At 44.0% G+C, this 17,870-nt stretch overlaps 1 protein-coding gene across 5 annotated transcripts in view; it reads left to right on the forward strand.

The window, feature by feature from the left end:
- DENND2B (DENN domain containing 2B) overlaps positions 1–17,870 on the forward strand; it is a 179,376-nt gene that overhangs the window by 103,429 nt on the left and 58,077 nt on the right. The window lies entirely within an intron of this gene.

The following is a 17,870-nucleotide window of genomic DNA, read 5'->3' on the forward strand; positions in this document are numbered from 1 at the left end:
GGAGATTGAGGACTTTGGGAAAGGGGAGAGAGTATAAGCCATGACCATAGCTTCTAGTCCTGCCTGCAGTTTCACAGCTAAATGCCCACCTGATGGTAGGTTTGAATCCTCTTTAGGAATTATTCCGTGACCTGTTTACAAACCACATTAGAAAATAGCACATTTGGCCAGGCACGGTTGCTCACACCTGTAATTCGGCGTTTTGGGAGGCAGGAGGATCACTTAAGGCCCAGAGTTTGAGACCAGCCTGGGCAAAATAGCAAAACCCCTATCTCTACAAAAAAAATTAAAAAACTGACCTGGGTATGGTGGCACACACCTGTGGTCCTAGCTACTCCGGAGGCTGAGGCAAGAGGATCACTTGAGCCCAAGTTTGAGGCTGCAGTGAGCTATGATTGTGCCATGGCACTCCAGCCAGGGAGACAGAACAAGACCTAGTCTCTAAATAATAATTGAATGAATGAATGAATGTATGAATGATCCTTGAGGGAAGCGAGGGCATATGTAATCCCTTATATTACCTAACTGGGTCATACAGATTTTATTGCTGAGTTGAGGGAGCCCAGTTTGTCTCCAGGTGAGGAGGGATATTTGGATAAATGCCCAGCCTGGTTGCTGTGGTCTGGTCTGGCAGTGCTTTCTCACCAAGAGGCCTCTCCCAGCTCAGAAAGAAGCAATATCTCAATCTAGATCTCCTTTATTTTGTTCCTCCGTGTCCTCCCAACTCCCCTTGGTATGGATGAGTCTACACGCAGCCTTGCTGCCAGCGGCTTGCCATTCCTTTTCTGAGTCACTGCCCTTCATTACCAGATTTTTAGTGGTGATGGTGGAAGGGAAGATTAATCTATGGCCCTTGGGGTCCTCTTTCCTGTCCGTTTTTTTTTTTTTTTTTTGAGACGGAGTCTTGCTCCGTTGCCAGACTGGAGTGCAGTGGCGCAATCTCAGTTCACTACAACCTCCGCCTCCTGAGTTCAAGCGATTCTTCCGCCTCAGCCTCCCAAGTAGCTGGGACCACAGGCGCGTGCCACCATGCCCGGATAAGTTTTGTATTTTTAGTAGAGACGGGGTTTCACTGTGTTGGCCAGGATGGTCTCAATCTCTTGACCTCGTGATCCTCCCACCTTAGCCTGCCAAAGTGCTGGGATTGCAGGCGTGAGCCACTGCGCCCAACCTCTTTCCTCTCTGTTTTAAACTTTTTATTCAACTCTAAGAATCTAGGAATCTCAGGCTGGGGCCCTGTGGTTCACACCTGTAATCCCAGCACTTTGGGAGGCTGAGGCGAGTGTATCACTTGAGGTCAGGAGTTTGAGAACAGCCTGGCCAACATGGTGAAATCCCATCTCTACTAAAAATAAAAAAATTAGCTGGGTGTGGTGATGGGTGCCTGTCATCCTAGCTACTCAGGAGGCTGAGGCAGGAGAATCGTTTCAACCTAGGAGGCAGAGGTTGCATTGAGCTGAGATCACGTCACTTCACTCCAACCTGGGTGACAGAGCGAGACTTAGTCTTAAAAAAAAAGAATCTAGGAATCTCAATATTGAAAGCGACCTTAGGTGCCATCCATGCCCACCTCAAAGGGGAGGGGATGGACTAACCTTTCCGGCCTTCACTGTGGTCTTCCCAGCATGTAACTGAGTGGAGTGTGGTAGGGTTGCAAAAAATACTTGTGGAATGAGTGAGTCCCTGTAAATAGCAGCAGCTTCATAAGACCATTTTCATTGCCTCATTTGTTCATGTCTTTGATGATTATTAGTAAGCTCCTATCATGTGCCAGTTCCTTTTAAGTTCTGGGACACTGCAATGAGCAACCCAGTCCTTGCCCTCTAGAGCATGTTCCGTAATTGAGAACTAAGGAATTAAAAAGAATTTATAGTCTTCAATTAGAATTTAAGAATTAAAACTTCTTCCTCATTTTGGCCTTTCTGGGTCTTCTCATTGTCTGAGGTCTCTTTGGGAGACCCTAGAAAACACATCTAATCCCTTTTTCACACGAGAGCCTTTCCAAATTCCCAAGCCAATTATCACCCTTCCTGCTCCACAGCCTCGTCTCCTCCAGGGTAAACATTCTCAGTTCCTTCAGTCATTTCTCCTGTGACATGCTTCTGAGCGCCCTCTCCATCCTGGTCACTGTCCTTAGGATGCAGTCCAAACTGATGGTCTGTCCCTCTGCCAGTTTGAAGTCTATAACAGAATACCATCCCCACACATTAATTTCCAGGGAGTGTTCCAGTCTGGAGCCTCTCCTTCCTCTGGGCTTAGGCTATGGGTGAGGGAAAGAGAAAGTCCTGGATTTGGCCAGACTGAGGACATCTTCATATTTGGCCAGTCCTGGAATTGAAAATTCCCCTCTTTTGTCTCCTCCCTGCCTCCCCACCATTCTCCCCTTGGTATAGATAAATATACAAAAAGCTTTGCTGCCAGAGGCTTGCCTTTCCTTTTCTGAGTCACTGCCCTTCATTACTAGGGAAATTAGCATGAAAAAGCAAATTCCAGTTCTATAATTGTATTCCATTCTTGTCCTCTGTCACATCCTCCACCCTAGCACCCCCACCTAAAAGGACAAAAGTTGAGTCCTGTGACATCACAACAGTTAGCTATTGTATCAACAGCCGTGATGTCACCAACAGAGGATTATGACTTCAAGGAAGAATGGAGGGAGGGAGGGAAGGAAGGAAGGAGGGAGGGAGTGTAGCTGGCAAGAAACCCCATGGGAACAAAGGAGGTATTTTTGTGCAGATCTTCACCCAGAAAGCCTGAGTTGGCCTTTCAGTGGATGGTCTGTCAGTGGAAGCCCTTTCCTTGGTTCCATCGCTCCCTGTCTCTCTGGATTAATGATTTGGCTTGTGGACATCACCCAAGTCTGAGTGTGCATGGAAGGCCCCTGCTGGTCGGCAGACTTCTGGGCTGGCTTTGGGTTTTATTCATGAGGTTGGAGCTGAATAGAGCTTTTCTGGGAGGGAGTTCAGAGGGGAGCCTGGGAGCCTCTGGGTGAGGCTGACGCTGATGTGCAGGCGCCTGGGCTGAGAGATAACTGGTATGCAGGCACTTCTGTTCTGCCAGCCACTCCGGGAAGCCTGAGTGTGCTGCCACTGGCCTGAATGTTGACTGCTGCCCACTTCTGGAGCTGGGTTGGGGGTCTGCCCTGGGAACTCCTCTTGGCTCCCTGTGAGACTTAAAAATACCTGCTGCAGAGGCTCCCAAACTTCCTTAGTTCATGGGCCTTAGTGTTTCAGTAATTTTTTTTTTTACAGTGTCAGCCCAAAAGAAATACTTAAGTTTTCCTTATTAAGTAGGTGTTTTGTTTTGTTTTGAGAAGGAGTCTGTCACCCAGGCTGGAGTACAGTGGTACAGTCTTGGCTCCCTGCAACCTCTGCCTGTCAGGTTCAAGTGATCCTCCTGCCTCAGCTTCCTGAGTAGCTGGGACTGCAGGCACGTGCCACCATGCCTGGCTAACTTTTTTGTATTTTTAATAGACATGGGGTTTCACTATGTTGGCCAGGCCGGTCTCGAACTCCTGACCTCAGGTGATCTACCTGCCTTGTCTTCCCAAAGTGCTGGGATTAGAGGAGTGAGCCACTGTGCCTCACTTTAAGTTGGTTTAAGCAAGTATTTATATCCTAACAACAGAGTAGCCATCTGAAAAAAAAAAAAGATAATGCATAAATGGAAAGGAAAAATACTTATATTCCATTCTTAAATAACCACAGTTACTTACTAGGTACTGCATAGCATATCAGACCTTGGAACCAGATTGACTAAAACCATCCTCATTTCCTATTCCACATTGCTGTTCACATGGTTCTTGTTTTTTATTACAGCAACTGCCGAAAACCCAGCCTCACAAAGAAATGACATCAACCAAAAGAATGTAATGCAGTCTGTTGTTGAAACTGTGAACACATGGGGTGTCCAACAAATGTTGAGTGTTGCTCTGTTACCTTCAAAAATTTAAAATTTGCAGCATCCCTGTAAGTTTACCATGGCGCCCTGGGGCACCTCAGCCCACAGTGTGAGAAGCACAGGCCTGAAACTGGCAAGCAGCGCTTGCTCTGTTTGAGGGAGGAAGAGGCAAGTTCTGTCGTCATCATGGCCCTTAAAAGCATGGGCAGGTGGATGGACAGACTGTCCTTCTCAGCAGTCTCTGCTCCAGAACGACCGCATTGTTTGAGGAAGGTCTTCCTGACCAGGGTCTGTGTGTGTGAGCCCGTTTTCCTAGATGGGGAAGAACGATGATGACCAGTGCTTATGCTTATTTGGTGTTGAGTCAGAGCCCTCTGAACTAGACGGCTTAAAGAAAATGGGGTTTTGACAACCAGAATTCAGGGGCCAGGCATTGGACTTTCTGCTAATATCCTTTTCTAATTCTTTTTTTTTTTTTTTTTTTTTTTTTTTNTTTTTTTTTTTTTTTTTTTTTTTTTTTTTTTTGAGGCAAAGTCTCTCTTTTTCACCCAGGTTGGAGCGCAATGGCGTGATCTTGGCTCACTGCAACCTCTGCCTCCCCGGTTCAAGCAATTCTCCTGCCTCAGCCTCCCGAGTAGTTGGGATTACAGGTGCCCAGCACCATGCCCAGCTAATATTTGTATTTTTAGTAGAGGTGGGGCTTCACTATGTTGCACAGGCTGGTCTCAAACTCCTGACCTCAGGTGATTCACCCGCCTCGGCCTCCCAAAGTGCTGGGATTACAGGCATGAGCCACCATGCCTGCCTCTTTTCTAATTCTTCATCCAGATAGGGGTTCTTTATCCAGATGCAGGGGTGTACTTGGGATGGAAGGTAGCTTCCTGCCACAAGATGTGACAGAGACCAAAGGACTAATGTGCTCTGGTATCACTTAATAGAGTCTCACGCCAACCTCTCCAGACTCTGGGGTCTGCTACTTATGAAACTCTAGGCAGATTACTTAACCTGACAGCCTCAGTTTCTTTATCCACAAAGTGGAGATAATGGCATCTATTTCATGTAGTTGTAACTAAGATTAAACAAGCTAAATACATGCATAGAACCGGCAGAGCCTGGCTCTATAGGTGTGTCTTCTCCTACTTTCCAAATTTGAGGAACAAAGGGCTTTCCTCCAAAGGGAAATTGAGCCCTAATGATCTAAGATCTGCAGTTCCAGAGTTACCCTCTACTGCTTCTTTTTCTTTTTTAAGACTGAGTCTCTGTCACCTAGGCTGGAGTGCAGTAGTGTGATTTCTGCTCACTGTAACCTCCGCCTCCCGGGTTCAAGCAATTCTCATGCCTCAGCTTCCCGAGCAGCTGGGATTATAGACATTCATCATCATGCCCGGCTAATTTTTGTATTTTTAGTAGAGACAGGGTTTCACCAGGCTGGCCAGGCTGGTCTCAAACTCTTGACCTCAAATGGTCCGCCCGCCTCAGCCTCCCAAAGTGCTGGGATTACAGGCTTGAGCCATTGAGCCCAGCCTCTCTACTGCTTCTTAATAACTTTGCTCTGTGGATCTAATATTCCCAAATCTGCTGAGCTCTGCATCCTGCTTGCTATATTAAAACTTTTTGTTAAAGTATATAATACAGCATGAATGTATATATGTATCCAACTCAACAAATTTTTACAACTAAACCCAGGTAACCAACACCCAGATCAAGATACAGACTATTATCAATATCCCAGAATCTCCCTCCAATCTTCCTGTGGATATCCACTCCCCTGACTTCTAGTAGCATAGATTTATTTGTGGGTTTTTTTTTAATTTTATTTTTAATTTTTAAAAAATAGAGACAGGGTTTCATCATGTTGGCCAGGATGGTCTCGATCTCCTGACCGCATGATCCACCCACCTTGGCCTCCTAAAGTGTTAGGATTACAGGCGTGAGCCACCACACCCGGCTATTTTTGGGTTTTAATTTTTTTTTTTTTTTTATAAATAGGCTCATCTAGTATGTATTCTTGGTTTCTGGCTCTTTTATTCAGAATAATGGAGAGATTTATCCATGTTGTTGTGTGTGGCTGTAGATGTTCATTCTCATTGCTGTATAATAATCATTATGTAAAATACCAAAATTTACCTTCTCTTCTTCTGATTATGAGCATTTGAGTTTTTAGTTTATAGCCATTATGAATAGTGTTGTTATACACATTCTCATGCTTGTTTTAGTACACATGTGTATGCATTTCTGATGGGTATAAAATTAAGAAAGGAATCGCTGAGTCATGGGGCATACATATATTTAGCTTTAGTATATAGTACCCAACTTTATTCCAAAGTGGTAGTATTGATTTATACTTCCTCTGTCAGTGTTTGAGAATTCCAGTTGCTTCACATCCTTGCCAACCATAGGTATTTTCTTTTTCATTTTATCCATTCCAGTGGGTATGTTAATGGTATTACATTGCAGTTATAATTTGCATTTCGTTGATGTCTATTGAAGTTGGATACCTTTTCATATATCTCTTCACTTCACTGTTTAGGTATCCTCTCTGGTGAAGTATCTGTTCTATTCTTTTGCCATTTTTCTTTTGAGTTGTTATTTATTTATTTGTGGAAGTTCCTGATGTACTCTGTTTAGGTATCCTCTCTGGTGAAGTATCTGTTCTATTCTTTTGCCATTTTCTTTTGAGTTGTTATTTATTTATTTGTGGAAGTTCCTGATGTATTCTGGATGTGAGTCCTTGGATGGTCTACTGGGTATATTGTCTTATACTCTGTTGGCTTGCTTTTCACTTTCTGTATGGCATTTGTTAAATGAACAAAGTTCTTATTTAATGTCTAATTTGTCCATGTTCTTCATTATGGTTATCACTTTCTATTTCCTTCTAAGAAATCTCTGCTTGCTCCAAGATCTCCTTGACTTTTTCTCATGGTTTTTCTTCTACATGGTTTTTCTTCTGCCTTCTTTATCTCTTCCAATCCTACAAGACTCAGCCCAGTGTCATTTCCTGTCTCTTCTAGAAGTCCTCCCCAGCATCCATTCTTCCACCTGATTAGGTGCCTTTCTCCTGGCTCCCAGAGCTCTGTGTTCATACTTCTATCACAGCTCTTGTTACACTGTACCACAATCTTTACTTATCCATCTCAGACAGGGTGGGGAGCTGCTCAGGGCCAAGGACCAGAGAGCGTGGCATAGCAGCATAGGGGCCTGGCTGGAAAGATCCCCTCTAAAGGTTCCAGTAAGTAAGTAAATGAAATGCCCTCATCTATCTCTCTTTCTCTACTCCTGCACTACTTCCCAGCTTCTCTTAACCTGCTCCCTCTTTTAATGAACGTAAAGATCTTTCACACTCTGGGGGTGTCCTCCAGATTGAGAGTTAACTACAATTACAGTATTTCAGGGAGGGCTGATCAGCAGTGTCCAAAACAGTAGACATCAGGAAAGGAAGGTCCTGGAATTCATTAAGCCCAGAGAAAGCACCTTTGCACTGTATAATAGGAAAACCATTATAATGTTTTCTTTCTTTCTTTCTTTTTTTTTTTTTTTTTGAGAGGGTTTCACTCTTGTCACCCAGGCTGGAATGCAATGGTGTGATCTCAGCTCACCGCAACTTCTGGGTTTCAAGTGATTCTCCTGCCTCACTCTCCCGAGTGGCTGGGATTACAGGCATGTGTCGCTACGCCCAGCTAATTTTGTATTTTTAGTAGAGACAGGGTTTCTCCATGTTGGTCAGGCTGGCCTTGAACTCCCAACCTCAGGTGATCTGCCTGCCTCAGCCTCCCAAAGTGCTGGGATTATGGGCATGAGCCACTGCGCCCGACCTTATAATCTTTTCAGAGAGCAATTTTAGCTGAGTTCTTGGGCTGAAGCCACTCCTGCCCGGAATCGTTTGGGTTTTCACAGGGTGTGGCCCCCTTTTGAATTTTCTGAGTGGTTATGGTTGTGTAAGTGGGTCAGACCCTTCACTGGGAAGGCCAGAGGGGACTAGAGATGGTCCTGGACTATTGAGCCCGACTGCTGTTCACCCTATCTAGGGAGGCAGTTCCAGTTACAAGGTACAGCAGGTGTGAAGGCCCTGGGATAGGAACACACCTGGTGTGTTTGAGCACATGGTAAGCAGACAGTGTGGCTGGAGTGGAGAGAGTGAGGGAGAGAGAGTAGTTGAAATGGGGGCAGAGATATAAAAGGGACCTAGAAAATGGAGGGCCTCGTAAGTTATTGTAAAGACTTTGGCTTTTACTTTGAGTAATGGGAGCTACGGTTTTGAGAGTTGAGCAGACGAGGTGATGGGAGCCATGATGCTGGTAGGGAGTACAAGTAATGGGTGTGGCCCATTGGGGGTCTTAGTGAAACTGGAAGTGGAGGCAGCTAAAAGAGTGAGGATGAGAGAGGAGGCGTTGAAGTTGGGAGCTGGAAGGAAAGCTAAATCCCCAGCCCAGAGACTTCCGTGCTACTGGGCTCTGAGTACCTGCCATTCTTTGTAGATGGCTTCTCACTGGTCTTCATGTTCTCATTATGGAGGTGGCGTAGTCTCCCTAAGCTATAGGTGGGAAAACATAGGTATTAGGATTTTGCCCAGTCCCTTTACCCTTTGTTATTTCCTGGCTTTCCTCAGAGAAGGTGTAGCTTGTGGATGGTGTGTTTCCTCTAGAGCAGAGGAGGCAGCTTGTCATCAGTCAGGTTGAGCTTAGCTAGACTAGAGAACGTGGGAAGGGTGAGGAGGTCAGGACTGAGGGTCAGGAAGAAGTTGACATTTGAACTGGGCATTTAAGAAAGAATGGGGGCAGAGGACATTGAAGATAAAAGGAATTGGTTTAACAAAAGCTTGGAGGCATGAACATTCCTGGCATGTGCAGGAAGTGTCATCCAGTGAGACGTGGCTGGCCAGAGGGGGGAAGGCGCTGCCACGAGATAGGATTGCGGCCTCCAGATCGTCTTGCAGGACCTACCATGTTCTCCTTGTCAGAGCAAAAGAGGGCAGTGGTTGGTCCCCAGGAGCAGGGTTTTTTATGGGTCAGGCTTCCAATCTGCCTTCTTTTTCCAAGTGCTGACAAGACATTGGGCAGAGTAGGTGCCATTGTCCTGACAGAGCTAGGATAAGCCACTTGCTGAGAGGCTGAGTGTCCAGAATGGCAGACGCAGCATGCCTAGGTTTTTAAAACTATCTGAGAAACAACCAGATTTCCTTTGGTTATAGAAGTCCTCACTCCACTTCAGGCTTTCAGGAAGTGTTTAAACCCAGCTTTAAACCTCTGCAGGATCCTCACTGAAGTGGAGAAGGACCAGCTGGCAGGAAAAGGGATTGAAAAATGGTTGAGGTTGAAAAAGCAGACTTAAAGGGCTTTCTTTGAGGAGGAGGGTTGGGAAAGAGGATGTGGGAATGATAAGTGGACAGTGAAGAAATGGAAAACGTTCTTGCTTTTTTTTCTGATTATTATGCAACAACAAAAAATTGTCTTTTCCTGAGGCTGATTGAGGGAGATTTCAGCCTCACAGGGACCTGTGAAAACACCCACCCATCCTCTGACCTCCCAGCAAAACAAGTGTTGGTTCCTCTCCACTTGACCAGGATCACTAGCCCTGCTACGTTTTTACTTGAAGGACTTTCTAGACCTAGGGCTGGAATGGAAAAGATCTAAGATACGAGGTGTATAGAGGTAGTGAAGGAGAAAAGGGGGTTGCTGTTTTGTAGGGAATGAGACTGTCTTGAGAACATCCTTCCTAACACCCTTTTCTTCTTTTTCTTCTTCTTCGTCTTCTTTTTTTTTTTTTTTTTAAATAGAGACAGGGTCTTACTCCGTCACCCAGGCTGGAGTGCAGTGTCATGATTATAGCTCACTGTAGCCTTGGACTCCTTGGCTCAAGTGATCCTCCTACCTCAGGTTCTCAAGTAGCTGGGACTACAGGTGTGTGCCACCATGCCCTGCTAGTTTTTTATTTTTAATAAAGACAGGGTCTCTCTCTGTTGCCTAGGCTGGTCTCAAACACCTAGGATCTAGCAATCCTCCTGCCTCCGCCTCCTGAAGCGCTGGGATTACAGGTGAAAGCTCACATTTTTGAGAACCTTGGTTTAGATACTTAAAAGGAACTTAATCTAAGATCACTGAAGTTTGCAGCAGCTCTGGGTTGTGTGTGCAGGTGGGGGGAAGGGAGGTATGGCAGGGAGAGAATGGAGGCAGCACCAAGAAGATAGAATGAAAGGGGCCATTAACTGTTTCTCTTTCTTAGGGTCTTTCTTAGTCTGTTTCTAGGAGCCCTTTTATCCCTTTGAGAACCAGGCAAGTAGTGGATCAGTTGGAAGGGGCTGTGACTTCTGCTTATAGCATTGGTGTGCTTAGCTCTTTCTAGGAAGCAGGGGAGCTTTTCCACAGCAATTTTAACAGGGGCCTCGCTGCTCCAGGAGGAACAGGGGCTGATGTGAGCATTCAGAAGACACAGGTGCCGAGGGTGAGGTTGAAGTCCCATGGGGGAAGGATCATCCTGATTTAGTTGCATTTGTTAAGCCTCTTAGAATCTGAGTGCCAGTACTGGTTGCAGAGACTCTTGGCAGCCCTCCTCTGGGGAGCTGTCAGTCTGTTCCTCGTGTCCTTGGCCAGTGCCCTTGGATGTGGAGAGGTGCAGGAAGGAGTCAGCAAGAAGGTAAAGAGGGTCTGAGGTGGTGTTTGCTGGGCAGCATGAGTAGGCAGGTTGGCCCCTGAGCAGTCAGGCGACAGCTGCACACGGTAGGGTCATTGTACTGCTGGCAGTCTCCTGGCCTTCACCAGGTTCTCAGAACACACACAGGAGCCCTGCCCCCTTTCCCGCCTTCTCTGTCCCTTTAGACTGCTGCCTAAGCTTTGACTTCCACATGAGCAGAATTGCTTAGGAAAGTAGTGGAACATAGATACAGTAGAAATTCCCTCAAGTGGTTGAGAAGTTTCCTTTTTTTCGGGCATCTTGACTTATCTTACCTGGGCTATAAAGCAGGGTGCTGGGCAATGCTTACATTTCCTCTCAGTGGCGACCTGAACCTCAGCAGAATGAGAGGCTTTCCTCCAAATGGTTGCATTTCTTCCTCATCGCTCAGGGCTCAGTGTCTGCTGCTTCAAGAGCAAGGCATACTATCACATCCACAGTTACGCCTGCAGAAGAGTATCCAATAGACATTTAGAAATGTCACCTAAACAAGGACAGATAGGTTTTTTGCTCTAGAATAGGAAGGTTCACCCTTAGAGGTGGGGCACCCCTCAGAAAGAGCTCCCTTCAGTGACTGACCTCTCATCAGTCCCTCCTTGGACTTTTGAGAGAGCTTCTGTGGATCAGGTGATGGGATCGGGTCAGAGGGAGAAGGAGCACTCAGGATGCTAGAGAGAGTTGCCAGGTGAAGGCTGGACTGAGCAAAAGCTGTCAGCCTTCCAGGAGGTCTTTCTTCCTGTGGCAGTAAGGGAAATTGATGGGGGTTTCAAGCAGCCAGGAGGCTGTGCCCTGTACTGCTCCTGCCCGGCCACCCAGGAGGTGTTGTGTATGGCTGCTCCCAACACCGTGCCTCCTAACCCTTCCTACTGGGACACAGGCTGGAGAGCCGTGACACTTACTTGTTGGCTGGGAGGTCAGGTTGCAGCCGAGTAGAACAGACTAGGAGGAGGCCATGGATGAGGAGGCACAGTGCTGCAGTGGAGGGGGCCCGCCACATCTAACTGGGCCAGCGCTGGCCAACTGTTGTCATACAGGAGTACACACAGTGATGGCAAATTTTCTCATTATTCAAAAGAAGCTAGAATCTGAATATTTCTTCGTACTCACCTGCGTTCCAAAGTTTGACAACTAATTCAAATTATTTAAAAATTAAAGGAAGGCCAAATGAGACATGTTTTTGCTTCTGCAGACCACAAGCGTATGACTTCTGGTATAAATGCTTTTTCCCAGGAGTTTAGAAAAATGAGGAGAAAGCAAGCAAAGAGATTGTTAGCTACCATGGTGTGTGGCAGGAAGAGTCATTTTGGCATACGGGAAGGTGGAGCATACCTGGAGACTGAACAGAGCTTAGATGAGCCATTGGTAGTGCTTTCGTGGGATCCTGTGATATGCGTGTTTTTTTGTGGTTGAGGGTCAGTGGTCCTCTGCGTGGTGGAAGAAGCCAATGGGATGGGGGAGGAGGAAGAGGGGCTGAATTTCCATCTTTTAGCTGTTCATAGCTAGGCAGATTCTTGGGGAAATGGTGAGTTGTGACCCCTCTAAGTCCCTAGAGAACATGCTGTGGGACATAAGTTTTTGCACTTAAGGGCGTATAAGCTTGGTTTAAAGTGCATACTAAAATGCAGATTCCTAGGTCCTGTCCCCACAGATTCCCATTCGGGAGGTGGGGCCTGATGCTATGCATTTTAAAGCATCCCATCAATGTTAAAGTAGTGGACAGCGAAGTGAGACAGAGCTGGGTCTGCATTCCTGCTCTGTTCCTTCACTAGGTGAGTTATCTTGGGCCAGTCATTTAATTTCTCTGAATTTAAATGTCCTAATCAGAAAAATGAGACTGTATTATCACTGTCTTGTAGAATGGTGAGAACTAAATTAGAAGACAGTTGGAGGCAGTGCAGGGTCCTGGCTCAGAGTCAGGGTACTGTGGCAGGTCACCTGGGCACAAATCCCTGCCTTGCCCCTGTCTAGCCGTGTGACTTGGAGCAAGCTAGTTCACTGCTTTCTGTCTTGCTTTCCTTGATGAAGTATAGCTAGCCCTGTGAAATATTAACGGTAGCCACTTCACAGTGTTGTTAAAGGGTTAAATGGCTTAATACACATGAGGTGCTTGTAACTTTAGCTGTTATCATTACATGTATAAAAAGTCTAGCAGCGTGTCTCATAATAAATACTCCTTTGCTTTTCCTTAGGTCCCCTTACTGTGGGTAACAGATTAAGGCTAAATTCAAATGTCACCTCCTGATGAGGACTTCCTGGAGTCCACTTTTTACTTTCTCGTTTCCCTTCACTGTTAGCTTCTCCAGGGCAGGGACTGTGTACTTTCCATGTTAATATCCTAGCACCTTGCACAGTGCTTGATGTAGAGTCAGTGAATTGAATGAGTACTAGGGAATCTGAAAAATGACTCAGGCTGGGGAATGGAGAGGTTGTCTTCCAAATACCTAGGGAAGCATGATCTGGAAGAACAAACATTTATTAAGCTTCTATTGCCAGACAGGGCAATCATGGGAGGTAGGTCATGTTGCTATTATGGCTGTTATAGTGACAAAGTGAGTCTTTGAAGCTCACTGGAGCAAGGTCACATAACTAGCAGTTGTCAGAGGCATGGCTGGACTCAAGGCAGGTGTTTTTCCCACTGCCCCTTGGGCCCTACGACTGTGCCTCTTTGCCTAGATGCAGTTTATAGAAAAGTTCCAGAGGTACCTTATTCCATTCCCTTCTCTGGATCGTAACTCTTCAGATAGATAGTTGTCTATGATTTGTCATATCTGTGTTTTTGAGGAACTTTGGATTGATGGTATATGCTAATTGAACAATTTACTTTTCTAAACATGCAGTTCCTGCCTGGACTTTGCCATTGATCCGCCTGGGAACTAGTAAAGACGCCTCTCATCACGCTTGTGTCTCTGCTTCATTTCCATGGGCGTTTCCTCTGCTTCAGGAGTGTCTTCTCTCCCTGCATCCTGACTAGCCAGGGTATCAGGCTGAAAGCATAAATGAGGGCCTGGGACTGCTTTTAGGAGGTGGAGAGAAATATTGTGGCCCACAAAGCCAGAATGCTGAGAGTGCTCAAGTCTGAGATTCGGGTGTAAAGGGTTAGCCTGGCCTTCAGTTCCTCAAGTCCCAAATGATTCTCTGACCCTGATAGACCTGGGCCAGAGAGAGCAGTTGGTGGGGAGGTTGGCAAGTAGGCATCTCTGTCCTTCTAACCTAGTGCGCCCTTCTGAGGTTCTCAGCAGTGCTGGCTCAAGATGCCTGAATTCCCAGGCCACTTCTGAGAATGGCAGCTGCACCCTTGAAGAGATGTGACTAACTGTCCCTGTCATGGGCCTGGAAGCAATTTTGTTCTGCTTCTTTCTTGGTTACATCTTCACAGGATTTTTCTTTTTAGCCCACCCAGATGTCAGAGTCAGCTACATTTCTCTTTCTTAGTAAGTTGGCTCTGTGTTCTCATATGCAACTACATGATAGCATTTCAGAGCAGTGAGTCTACCCTCCTAAAAGCAGAAATTCAGGGAAAGAAGGAATATGTTTTTCATCATGTTTTTTTTCCCACATATTTCAGTTTCTGGTCATTCCACAAATCTTTTGCCTTTTCTCCAAGGGCCTGCCCTGGAACTGATGGAGCAGGTCAAGTGTTGTTTTCATGGGTGGTGTTGGTTATTGCTACAGTTGAAAGCCAATGCTTAGCAAGTTGATCCTGTAGCACTGTGCTTCCTGAGGACCCTGAGAAATGGCCTGAGAAAACGTCCAGAGGTTGCCTTGTCTCTCCCTTCTCTGTTGGACACACAGCCATATGATATGCCAAGCACTTAACCTGGCACTGGGCTGGTGCAGGTAGAGAGTATCTCACTAGAGCCAGTGTGCATAGATGCCCTGGGGACAAGATTGACTTTATCATTGTCATCATCACCATCACAAATGTTATGCCATTAATATAGACTTAAATTTATAGGGCCAGGCACAGTGGCTCATGCCTGTAATCCCAGCACTTTTGGAGGCCGAGGTAGGAGGATTACTTGAGACCAAGAGTTTGAGAACAATCTAGGTAACATAGAGAAACCCATCTCTAACAAAAAGAAAAAAGTTAGCTGGACTGACTCTGTATTCTGAAGGGTAAAAGTGAGGCTCAGAGTTGGTTTCCTTTTTCCAGAAGCATCTGCTGTATTCACCTTGGAGGGATGTTTCATTGTTGTCACCATCAGACGATCAGTCCCTGCCTACTGGCTGCTCCCTGTCTTTCTAGCAACCATACAGCTCCCTATCACCATCACCAAAACCACAACTGATTGCTTATGCGAAGTTAAAGAAATTAGAGCTAGTACATTTCATATTGAGATTAGGAAAGAAGTATAAATGGTATCAAGAATTAGGATTTGACTTATTTTTATCATCAAAACCAATCACTTATTTGCACCAAGGTAATAAATAAGATGGTCTCCAGGATTAAGGTCATCAGTGGCCATAAATAAATATGTTTAACTTTCACACCCAGATATACTTCATTTTGGTCAATGTGTTGTGAGAATTCCAGTCAAAGTGAGAGAACTACTGTTTGTGAACGGTTCAGCTTCCGTGACGGTGGTGGTTGCCTAGGCTATGGTGCGCATTGACATTGGAAATGTGCTTGATGTGTTGGTTGTGTTGTCTCTCACACCTGCTCTCCAAGGCACTTAAAAATGATTTATTTAGCTCTTAAGTTTCAACATCTATATTGAGATATAATTAACATTCTGTAAAATTCATTGATATAATGTAATGGTTTTTAATATATTCACAAGAGTTGCACAACCATTACCACTATCTAATTCCAGAACATTTTTATCACCTCAAAAAGAAACCCCATGCTCCTATAAGTCATGTCCCATTCCGCTACCCTCAACCAGTGCTAGGCAGCCCCTGGTTTATTTCCTTTCTGTCTCTATAGATTTGCCTATTCTGGATATTTTACTAAAGCGGAATCAAGGTTTATTCATGTTGTAAAAATGTGTCAGTACTTTACTCCTTTTTATGTCTGAGTAATGTTCCATTGTATTGATATATATACCGCATTTTTGTTGCATTTTGTTTATCATCAGTTGATGGACATTTGGGTTATTTCCACTTTTTGGCTACTATGAGCAGTTCTTTTAGGAACATTTATGTACCAGTGGTTGTGTGGACATATATTTTCATTTTTCCTGAACAGATATGTAGGAATGGGTCATGCTGGTTTATATGGTAACTCTGAGTATAACTTTTTGAGGAACCACTGAATTATTTTCCAGAGTGGCTGTGCCATTTTACATTTCTACCAGCAAAGAATGAGAGTTCCAATTTCTCTACAGTCTTACTAGCATTTGCTTTTATCTGCCTTTTTGTTTTTTTATTATAGTGGATGTGAAGTAATATCTCTTGTGGTTTTGATTTGTATTTCCCTAATGACTAATGAGATTGAGCATGGTTTCATATGCTTATTGGCCAAGTTTATATCTTTGGAGAATTTCTGTGCCAAATCCTTTGTCTACTTTTTAATTGTGTTACTTTTTTATTATTGAATTGTAAGAATTCTTTATATATTCTGGATACAAGTTTCTTAGCAGATATATGATTTCCAAAAAATTTCCCCCTTTCTTTAGGCTGTCTTTTCACTTTCTTGATGGTATTGCTTACAGCACAAAAGTTCTTTATTTTGACGTAATACAATTCATGACTATTTTCTTTTGTTTTTTTCATGCTTTTGGTGTTATGCGTAAGAAACTGTTGTATAATCCAATGTCATAAAGATTTACTTCTATTTTCTTCTAGCTTTGCTTTTGTAATTGTAGCTCTTACATTTAGGGCTATATTACATTTTTACTTAATTTTAAAATATGGTATGTGGTGGGACCCTACTTTATTCTTTTGTATATGGATATCCAGTTTTCTCAGCACAGTTTTTTGAAAAGACTCTTCTTTCCCCATGAATTGTCTAGGCATCCTTATTGAAAATCTGTTGACCATGAATGTAAGGAATTATTTCTGGAATCTGGATTCTGTTTTATTGATCTCTGTTTCTATTCTTATGTCAGTACTTCATTGTCCTGGTTGCTTTGTAGTATTTTGTTTTTTAATTGGCAAGTCTGAGACTTCCAACTTTGTTCTTCTTTTTCAAGATTGTTTTGGCTGTCCTGTATCCCTTGCATTTCCATAAAATTTTAGGATCAGCCTGTCAATTTCTGAAAATAAGCTAGCTGGGATTTTGATGGATATTCCGTTGAGTGTGTAAATCAATTTAGGGAGAATTGCCATCTTAACAATATTAAATTTTCTGATCTATGAACATGGTATATCTTTTTATTTTTTATGTCTTTAATTTCTTTCAATGATGTTTTATAATTTGCAGTTTATGTGTCTTGCATTTCTTTTATTTTTTTATTTCTAAGTGATTTATTATTTTTGCTGCTATTGTTAATGGAATTATTTTCTTAATTTCATTTTCAGGTTATTCATTGCTAGTATATAGAAATAAAATTGAGTTTTTTTGGGAGATAGAGTGTTGCTCTGTCACCCAGGCTGGAGTGCAGTGGCATGATCTTAGCTCACAGCAACCTCTGCCTCCCAGGTTCATTACTTTTGTGCCTTAGCCTCCCAAGTACCTAGGATTACAGGCATGCACCACCACACTTTGCTAAATTTTGTATCTTATTAGAGATGGGAGTTTTGCCATGTTGTCTAGGCTGATCTCAAACTCCTAGCCTCAAGGGATCTGCCTGCCTTGGCCTCCCAAAGTGCTGGGATTCCAAGAGTGAGTCACTGCGCTTGGCTCAGAATTGATCTTTAATATTGATTTTGTATCCCGCACACTTTCTTGAACTCACTCACCAGCTTAATAGGTTTTTTAGTGGAATCCTTAGGATTTTCTACATAGAAAATCATGCCATTTGCAAATGGAGAAAATTTTACTTCCTTCTTTCCAATCTGAATGTACCCTTAGACTTTAATCTTTGTATTCCTTTTATTATTTGGCATAAAACAGTGTTCCTGAAAGGATACTGCTTTTACCATTGGTGATATACTAGCTAAGAATATATGGTACACGAACAGACATTCTTTACTCTGTAAATATTTAAATACCTTAATGTATATAACTTTTATTTTAATGGGTATTAGAAAAAATATGATTAGCATTTCTAGCTCCCAATTTCATGATGTATACTCAAATGTTACTTTATCATAATGGTTATCCTTGAACATCTTATTTAAAATAAGATACCCTCTTCACTCTCTTTCTCTCTACTTTAAGCCCCTCCCTCCCTCCCTCCCTCCCTCCCTCCCTCCCTTCC

Source organism: Cebus imitator, unplaced genomic scaffold, assembly GCF_001604975.1.
Source record: "Cebus imitator isolate Cc_AM_T3 unplaced genomic scaffold, Cebus_imitator-1.0 Scaffold265, whole genome shotgun sequence".
NCBI classification, from domain to species: Eukaryota; Metazoa; Chordata; class Mammalia; order Primates; family Cebidae; genus Cebus; species Cebus imitator.